Raw genomic sequence first — 11,145 nt, forward strand, 5'->3', positions numbered from 1 at the left:
GAGGAGATGTCCTCCTGGGGCTAAAAGCAACAGTAACATCCACCCCTAGGGGTCAGCCACACTTAAGTGGCAATATACTACACCTTATCGTGCAGTTACTGTTAATACTTCATTTAGAGAATTAACATTGCTTGTTTTCACCTTTTCAATATCAGTGAAGAATTTCACTGGAAAAGAAGATATAAGTTTGCCAGGTTTTTGTCTCTCTCACCAAGGTCATCAGCTGTCGGACGCCGACGAAGGGAAATAACCCTGAAATCCGGATACGTTCGTGCTGCAGATCGAGGTGAGAGGGATAACTTCCCTTGGCAAACAGGACACAGTCGTGTGTCGATAAGCCAGCTGGAGGAGATGTCCTCCTGGGGCTAAAAGCAACAGTAACATCCACCCCTAGGGGTCAGCCACACTTAAGTGGCAATATACTACACTTTACATATGTATTGTTTTACTTTTACTTGTTTCAGTCATTAGACTGTGTCCATGCTGAGGCACCGTCTTGAATAATTTTTAGTCAAATGAATAAACCCCAGTACTTATTCTTGTTTTAAAGCCTGGTAATTATTCTATCAGTGTCTTTTGCTGATCCACTAAGTTTCAGGGATATAAACACACCAACACCAGTTATCAAGTTGTGATGGGGGCCAAACATAATATATATATATATATATATATATATATATATATATATATCATAATCATCATCATTGCCATTTAACGTCCGCTTTCCATGCTAGCATGGGTTGGACGATTTGACTGAGGACTGGTGAAACCAGATGGCTACACCAGGCTCCAATCTGATTTGGCAGAGTTTCTACAGCTGGATGCCCTTCCTAACGCCAACCACTCAGAGAGTGTAGAGGGTGCTTTTACGTGCCACCGGCACAAAGGCCAGTCAGGCGATACTGGCAATGGCCACGCTCAAAATGGTGTATTTTATGTGCCACCCGCACAAGAGCCAGTCCAGGGGCACTGGCAATGACCTCGCTCAAAAGTCCTTACACATGCCACTGGCACAAGTGCCAGAAAGGCGATGCTGGGCACAGGTGTCATCACAATTTCGCTTTCGCTTGCCCCAATAATTCTTCGCAAGCTGAGTTTCGTGTCCAATGAAGGAGACAATGTTGGCATGGGTGCCAATCGTCGAATTTAACTCGATTTCGATTTCACTTGCCTCAACAGGTCTTCGCAAGTGGTGTTTAGTGTCCAATTTAACTCGATTTCGATTCACTTGCCTCAACACGTCTTCGCAAGTGGAATTTAGTGTCCAATTTAACTCGATCTCGATTTCACTTGCCTCAACAGATCTTCGCAAGTGGAGTTTAGTATCAAATTTAACTCAATTTCGATTCACTTGCCTCAACAGGTATTCGCAAGTGGAATTTAGTGTCCAATTTAACTCGATTTTGATTCACTTGCCTCAACACGTCTTCGCAAGTGGAATTTAGTGTCCAATTTATCTCGATTTCACTTGCCTCAACAGGTCTTTGCAAGTGGAGTTTAGTATCCAATTTAACTCGATTTCAATTTCATTCGCCTCAACAGGTCTTCGCAAGTGGAGTTTAGTGTCCAATGAAGGAAGGTATGCCTAAGTGGACTGGCTGAGGCCTTAGATTTACGTCTCACTTGGCTTGCTGGGTCTTCTCACGCACAGCATTTGGCAGAGTTTCTACATATATATATATATATATATATATATATATATATATATATATATATATATATACATATATATATATATATATATGGGAGAATATACAAATAATAACAACAGACGAGGACAGGTGGTGTAAATAACAAAAGGATATATTAGTATGACGCTTGGGAATACGGAAAGTCTTTGACGTTTCGAGCTACGCTCTTCAACAGAAAGAATACGGAGACAAGGAGAAAAACACGGAGAAAAAAAATTGAATAGTGTTCAGTCAACGGTCAATCATAATAATGGCCGATCATAACAATGGCTGATCGGAAGTTAGAAATTCTTTTTTCAGGAGAGCTAAGAAAGGGGGAGATAACAAACGGTGATCGGGAACGAGGGGCTGTGTGTGGGAGGTAGAATGCTGGTGATCTTGACGTATGTAGTGTGAAAATGGGGAAGGGAGATCATATCAAAGGGAAATGGAAATTAATAAAGATTTTCACTTCCAAGTGGCCTAGCGTATTAAAGTTTAGTCCAAAGACTATGAATTACTCATAAGGTACAGTGTATGTTTAAATACATAAGAGGAATCCACTCATGGAATTCCTTACGCTAGAAAGAACAGCTAGGTTCCAGAACCACAAAAATTAGGGATAAAATTCCAAAGGGAACGAAATGAAAAAATAAAAATTATTTGGATATTTTTCGAATTTTAAAAGTTGGCATTTTTTTTATTGCTGGCGAAGAGCTGCGCCTGTGCAGTAGATCTGAAAAAGTTAGGATGTATAAACGGGAGGCGTGGAATTGATTGCCTCAGGTTTGTATATTTTAGTCTTGGGTGTACTTATTTATATATGTATATATATATATATAAATATATATATATATATATATATATATATACAACATCTGAAGAAGAGAATGGATGGTCACAACTGCTCAGTTAGTATTGCTTAATATGTCTCTCTAGCCAGGATTAATCTGGGATGAGCATAACAGCAACAGGAAAGAAGTATTCTTTTGATTATGTAATTCTAGATGCATTGTGTCTGGAATTATGACTGAAAAGACTTGAATCATTGGTTTAATCAAAATTGAACTGGGTTTAAAAACATTGAAAATCTTCATATGTCACCTTGTTTAAACCCCCCCCCCCCTCCCTGGTTACTTTTGTGCACATACTATTGCAAATGTATAGAACCAGTCTCAGGCTGAAGAATAATGCAATCCCAAAATCATTGTAGCTTCTATTATTTCCATCACCAGTCACAGAGTCTCAACTAAAAGGTCATGGTCTCTGCCACTGCCCCCACCTTCTAACTGAGCCAGTAAAAAAAAACAAAAAAAAACGGTAATCTACAAGTTAAGGCAAGTATCATAAAAAAAAATAACATATTCTTGTTGTCCCAATACAATTTTTCATCTTGTATCATGTCACCTAAAAGAGACAAAAAAAAAAGGAAAGAAAACTTGACTTTCTGCTTGCTGCTTTCATATTATCTGTTTTGAGAGTGAAGATTGTTTTCTAATTTGCTGAAATAATTAAAAATAAATATTTTTATGATAACAAATAATTGCCACCAGCTCCTTGCACTATGAAATATTACCATGGAGTTTTAATTATCATTAGGTGTGATGCAAGTGACAATATCATGGCTACAAGTTTTTATATTTTTATTTCTTTTATTTCATTTTTATTTCTTATTTTATTTTTTTAATAAGTTACTCAGGAATTTCAAGAAAGAAGGAAACAAAAAGATTAACTCTTTTAATACCAACCTGCTTTATGACTGCTTCTCGTCCAATGTTACAAGCATCAATCACCTGACTACCATCAAAGAAATAAAAATCCTGTGCTTATATTAAAGTCTTCATAATTGAATTAAAATCTTCCTGGTTGAAATTTCATAGGAGTGGCTGTGTGGTAAGTAGCTTGCTTACCAACCACATGGTTCCGGGTTCAGTCCTACTGTGTGGCACCTTGGGCAAGTGTCTTCTACTATAGCCTCGGGCTGACCAAAGCTTTGTGAGTGGATTTGGTAGAAAGAAACAGAAAGAAGTCCGTCATATATATGTATATATATATATATGTTTGTATGTCTGTGTTTGTTCCCCCAGCATTGCTTGACAACTGATGCTGGTGTCTTTATTGTCCCTGTAACTTAGTGGTTCGGCAGAAGAGACCGATAGAGTAAGTAGAAGGCTTACAAAGAATGAGTCCTGAGGTTGATTTGCTCGACTAAAGGCGGTGCTCCAGCATGGCCGCAGTCAAATGACTGAAACAAATAAAAGAACATCAATTATTAAATTCTTCATCACAATTTTGTACAGCTTTTAGGGAGGATATTTTTATAAGTTCTATTCTAAACAGTGGAGTATACTTCACTGCAACAATATTGTCCACATCTTCACAGTGTATACTCACATACAACGCACTATGTCAGTTATGACAACAAGGGCTCCAGCTGACCCGATCAATGGAATAGCCTGCTCGTGGAATTAATGTGCAACTGGCTGAGCATTCCACAGACGCATGTTCCCTTCATATAGCTCTCGGGAAAATTCAGTATGTCACCAAGTGTGAGATAGCTGGATCTTTGAACTACATGTTCAACTCATTTTTGCCAGTTGAGTGGGACTGGAGCAATGTGAAACAAAGTGTCTTGTTCAAGGACACAACATGCCACCAGGAATCAAACTCATGACCTTATGAGTATATAAGTCACAGCAATAGATAAGTTGCTGCAGAAGATCCATCACAGAAGGCTTTGTGGCCTGAAGCTAATCTAGAAGACACTTGCTCAAGGTGCCACACAGAGGAAGCAAACTTGAAACCATGTCATTGAAAGCAAACTTTTTTCAGATTTTTCAATCTGATTTTTATTGTGGTAAGAAATTCTCAGAAGAGCTGAACAAAAGAAGGTGTTCAGAAAAGAAACCTCCCCTCAGTCAAGTGTTTTGGCCTTTTAACTTCTCACACACCAAAGGGGCCTGGGCACATCCAGGTCATGACTCATGGATGTCCTTTTGCTGACATTATTTAGCTGTTTGGAAATTGAAGACTTGTGGCTAAAAACAAAACAAAAACAAAAAAAGGGAACGAAATAGGAAAAGAAAAAGTGGAACAAGAAAAAGTGTAGTTAAGTGTTCTGTTTGTGAGAATGATTAACTAGTGATATCCGTTACACAGCTTCTCTTCTGTGTTAATTATATTTGTGCTTAGTTGTCTCCTTTGAGAGAATGATTTACTACAGATGTCATAAACAGGGTTTTTCTTTTCTGTGGATACATTCATGAGTAGTTAACTGATCATTTAAAGAGAATGATTTACCACAGATATCACAGTGATTTGGTGTTTTTCCCAGTATATATGAATTGTTAAACTACCTGGCCGAGTGAATGATTTACTACAAATATCACAGTAGTTTGTTTAAAGCTGGAATACTTTTGATTATATGTCTGCTTGATCAGGGCTGATCTGATACTAAATAACAAGGACACTATCACACAACCACCCTTGATACCAACAACAACAACAATAATAGCATCCACCACATCAATAAAAGCAACACAAGATTTACTTAATAAAAAAAAAGAACAAAATTGTGGATAGCAAACTAGCTATTAGATGGAAAACTTATATAAGGATGCCCTCTGCATGAAGGACATATAGTTAAGTGCAGGCTAATATACTTAATGTTTAATGAGCTGAAATTGTATTTGTAATGCAAAAAATAATCACTGGTAGTAACAAAAATTTCATATCATGAGAGCTAAGGGAAATAATTCTGCAATTTAAATTTATTAAAAACTAAATGGAGGTATGTAGTGGGAAATTTGTCTAACCTATGATAGTTATGGACAAGTTCCAGTCTTAATAGATAGCCTTAGTGAAGCATAATACATATAACTACCAGGTTACTATGCTAATTATGCCAGCCTGCACTTAACTGTTTGTTTCTCATGCAGAGACCTTCCCTTGGAAATTTTCCATTGTCATTATTTTAACTTGCCTATCTTTTATGCATAAATTATATACTATCAAATTTATTCTAAGAATTGGTATTTATGAATTACAATATACTTTTCTAATGAAATATAAGTCTGGAACATGTCCAGTGTTGTCACTATACTGCCAAAGATCAGAGTCAATTCCTGCTGTATACTTCCATTTACTTTTTAACCAATTTAAAGTTTTAAAGTTCCTTCTCAATGAAAACTATGCTTAACTCTAAATTATAAATGTTTTAGCCAAGTATCTTCTCTATAGCAAGACACCTATCTTTATTCTTCTATAATACTATAACCTCTCAACTGGCACAAAGTCACCTCAGATGCCCCTCTCAGTTGTGCAATCATTGTCTTACAAGTTACTTGGTGACCCCACAGATGATGGTGCCACATAAAAAAGCACCCAGTATACCCCGTGAAGTGGTTGGTGTTAAGAACGGCATCCAGCTATAGAAACCATGCCAAAGCAGACAATGGAACCTGGTGCAGTTCTCTGCCTTGCCAGATCCTGTCAAACCATCCAACCCATGCCAGCATGGAAAACAGAAGTTAAATGTTGGTGATGGTATTGGTAGTGATGATGATGATGATGATGAGAATGATGATGGTGATGACAACAATAATGATGAAGGTGGTGGTGGTGGTGGTGGTGATGATGATGATGATTACGGTGGTGGTGGTGGTGATGATGATGATGATGGTGGTGGTGGTGGTGATGGTGGTGGTGGTGGTGAACGATGATGATGACAGTGACAATTACTTTTCCTTGGATTTAAAAAACTTTCAGTTAATTTAAAAACCACTTTTTTATTGATTTTTATTGCTTTTTTTTAATGTTACATTATGCATATAAATTGCACTTGACTATATCTTTGAGGCTGCTAAACTGATGAAAAGAATAAAACAACACATTCAGAGACTAATTTTCCAGAGAATTAGCCAAGAATTCATCATCTCTTCACTATTTTCAACTTAAAACTACAAATCCGACCATCCTACATCTTTACAAAAACATATGCAACAGACACACGCATAAGCCTTGCTGTTATTTAAACCCCCAGGTACTTTACCTCATACCTATTTACATTTTTAGGTACATCTGTGATTACATTATCTCATGTATCCTTGCTTTAAAAAAATAGTAGGATTTAATTTGAGAGGTATTTGGTTGCTATTTCTAACAACATGAGCGATTACAGAGAGGCTCTTATTCTCTTTATGTTTAATTTCTTCTTCTTCTTCTTCTTCTTCTTCTTCTCCTTCATCTTTTTCTTCCTCTTCCTCTTCTTCTTCTTCATCTTCTTATTTTTCTTCTTCCCTTTCTTCTTCTTCTTCTTATTATTATTTTTCTTCTTCCCTTTCTTCTTCTTCTTCTTCCCTTTCTTCTTCTTCTTCTTCTTCTTCTTTTTCTTCTTCTTCTTCTTCTTCTTCTTCTTTCTGCAGTTGCAGTGAATAAATACAATCAGTGGAACACCTCCCTGGCCCTCTAATACAGCATTACTTATTCTGGTCTCATACTTCAAATCTTACCTAAAGCTAAAAAAAAAAACATTCATCCGTACAGAAATTTCCCCTTTTCTCTCTGTATCAAATGAAGCAGTTAAACATTCTGAAGGGGGAACTTAAAAATAATAATAATAATAATAATAATAATAATAATAATAATAATAATAATAATAATAATAATAATAATAATAAAAACCTGGCATTTCACAGTAACCTATTTCTGACAAGTATGTATACACGCATGCATGCACACAAACAGCATGAGTTTCACAGCTATACATTCATGTGTGTAAGTAGTTTACATGGAGCATTGTGATTGAATGTGATAGCTGAAGTAAAGTTTCCTTAAATATATTTGTATGTTTCTTACTAAGGCATATAAAAAAAAAATTATCCCTAGCTGCTTGATTATTACAAACATGGCATCATCATTCAAAATTAACAGACTTAGTAATGTTACTGTCATAAAAAAAAACCCCAAAAAACTGAAGGAACTAATGACCTGTTTCAGTCATTCGACTGTGGCCGTGCTGGAGCACTGCCTCAAAGGGCTTTTTTTTAGTTGAACAAATCAACTCCAGGACTTAATCCTTAAGCCTAGTACTTATTCAATTGGTCTCTTTTGGTGAGCCGCTAAGTAATAGTGATGTAAACACAGTTATCAAGTGGTGATGGGCTGACAAACACAGACACAAAAACACACACTGATACATACATACATTAGCTTGACCACTAAATCTACACATTTCTTTTCATTCTCTCTGTTTATTTTTTCTCTTATTCCTTTCTGTTAGAGAGCGTAGGCTCAAAATGTAAAAGACTTCTTTCATTTTCCCAAGCATCAAATTAACACACCTGCTTGTTTTTCATACACCTGTCTTCCTTTTTTTGTTTTTCTATAAATTTCAACTATATATATATATATATATATATATATATATATATATATATATATATATATATATATATATATATATATATATATATATATATACGATGGGCTTCTTTCAGTTTCCGTCTACCAAATCCACTCACAAGACTTTGGTCAGCCCGAGGCTATAGCAGAAGACACTTGCCCAAGGTGCTATGTAGTGGGGCTGAACCCAGAACCATGTGATTGGGAAGCAAGCTTCTTACTACACAGCCACATCTGTGCATATAAATGAAGAAATATGAAAACAATTTTCAATAAAAGGTTATATTGTCTTCAATATAACAAGCTTGAAAAAAAGTAAACACGTGCAAAACACATGCGCGCGCACACACACACACATAACAGATGGATAGACAGATAGACAGAGGTGGATGGATGGCTAAATGTATAAACAAACATACAGACAGACCAACAGATAGATGGTTGAATGGACAAATGGATGTGTGGATAAATAGATAGAGACAGATATAAACACACATGTAAGAATCATGTTTCAATGTCTGAATTTCCATGCTAGCATGTGTTGAATGGGTGGTCTTTGGCTGAGTTAGTTCTTATCTAGAGGTGCTGCCCTCCTAGATTGGTCAGGGATTACATTCTTATATTCCATTTTTGGCATGTTTTCTATAACTAGATGCCCTACCTAACACCAACCACTACAGGATATTATCTAGGACAGGTGTCATTTTCAATAGCCTCCAAATCAATCCATACCTTGATGAGTGAAATTGTTTAAAAACCTATAATTCAAAAGATAATGCCTTGTTATACATACACTGTATCACATTGATCCAATATGAGAGTTACACTAAGGACACATGCACCTGTGAACTGCTTAGTCACTTAGACACTAATTCAGGAGCAGATAATTCAGCTGATCAAACAAACAATTGCATCCTTGTCACTGAATAATGAAAATCCACCAACGTACTAGCACTAACATGGACACTAAAATACTAAATGTAGTGTACCAAGAAATTTTAATTATGTAAAGTTGTACCTTAAACCCTTTAGCATTCAGATTATTCTGTCAAATGAAATCCTTATTTCTTCACATTCTTTTGAGATCATCATGCATTATCTCATGTCTTCAAGATTTTGGTGATTTGATTGTTTATTTTAAGAATGACATTGTCAGATAGGTGCAAGAGGTTGGATCCAACCAGTTTAAACATGCAGTGGGTAAACTATTTTGGCCAGATATGGCTGGTTTAAATACTAATGGGTTAATGATAAACATTAATAGTAGTCTCTCAATTAAAAAAATAGGGTTCTGTAGTTTCTTGATGAATAACCTGCTCAAATGATTTGCTTATAGTGATCAAATGCTTGTGCTGCACATTAGCTCACCCACTTCATCAAACTGATGTTGCCTGAACAGGTGCATGGTGTACCATGCATTAGATATCAAAGAGATTACAGAACAACATAAAATGAAGTGTTTTATCAAGAACACAATGCACTGACCTGCCTGGGAATTGAAACTATGATCTTATGGTTGTGAGTGCAACACCCTAACCACTAGATCATGTGCTCTCACTATACATACATGCATGCACATGCACACACACACACACACACACACACAAACACATACATTATCACTGTCATCATCATTTAAGATCCATTTTCCATGCTGGCATGGGTTGGATAGTTTGACAGAAGTTGACAGGCCAGAGGACTGTGCCAAACTGTGCTGTCAGTTTCGACATGGTTTCTACAGCTGGATGCCATTCCTAATGTCAACCACTTTACAGAGTGTACACTTATTCATCCATTTTTCCATACTAACATGGGTTGAACAAATATTTATTACTGAAGCATTATTTTATAACTGGATGTCCTTCCCATCAGAAACCTTTGCCTGTTTTTCAAGAGAATTTTTAAAATACAATTGTCTTGATAAGTACAGACTTATAAGACAATTTGTTATCAAAAGGAATACAAAAGGTAGTATAACAACATAGCTAAGTATGTTTATTGAAAATTGTGAAAGAAGTACAGTCTTGAAAAGACATTGAAATGGTACAAATATAAACCAGAAGGCATCACTGAGAATAACAGATATAAGATCTTAGAATCTAGTGTGTTTCAGTGATTCATACTCAGAGACCAGACATTGTTGTAGTAAATAAAATGTTGAAGGAAACCAAGATCATAGATATTGCTATACCTGGGGATGTATAAGATAGAGAAGTACAAGCCAGTAAAAGATGAGATTGCATGAATGAGGGAAATGAAGAAAGAAACTATTATCCCAGTAGTTGTAGGGGCACTAGGAGCATTAACAACCAGGTTTGAAAAAATTGTTGGAGAAATTGGGAAGAACCTCAGGGTAGAATATGCTTAGATTGGTATTTGGATGTTCCATATTGTGGAAGAAGATTCTGTGAAACCTTAACAACAGATTGTTGTCCACTCTTACAGAATTAGTAGAAGCAAGTGAAATTGAGAGTTCTGAGGAGTCAGAGACCTACAAAATTCTGTGGGATTTCTTATTCCGAGCAGACCAGGTGCTACAGTACAAGCCAGACTTAGTGGTGGTGGACAAGGTGAACCATATGTGCTACATAATTGATGTTACCTCTTTGACCCACAAATAATCAAAACGGAAGATTAAAAAAATAGACATATACAATCCTCTTAAATACAAGATAGTCTGAATATGGAAAATGAAGGTGAAGATAGTGCCAATTATTGTCGGGTCCTTGGGAATAGTATCAGAAGACATCAGGAGGAATATAAATGAAACCAAAATAGAGTACCCAGTAGAGCTTTTACAGAAGCTTTGCCTCCCTGGCACAGCCAGAATAATCAAAAATGTATTAGATAATTGTAAAGAACAGATAGCATGGTACCATAGGCTGAAGGGAGAAAGCCTGTTATGCATGCAAGACTCCAGGTATTCCAACAAAATCTGAGTTACAAAAAGAAAAATAGTAATGATAATACTCACTTAATGTTCACTGTTTCATGCTGGCATGGGCCAGATGGAATTCATTGTGTAAAATTTTCTACAGCTTGATGCTCTTTCTGTCACTAACCTTTACCTGTT

The sequence above is a fragment of the Octopus bimaculoides genome, chromosome Z (genome assembly GCF_046866305.1).
Source record: "Octopus bimaculoides isolate indiv1 chromosome Z, ASM4686630v1, whole genome shotgun sequence".
Taxonomy (NCBI): Eukaryota; Metazoa; Mollusca; class Cephalopoda; order Octopoda; family Octopodidae; genus Octopus; species Octopus bimaculoides.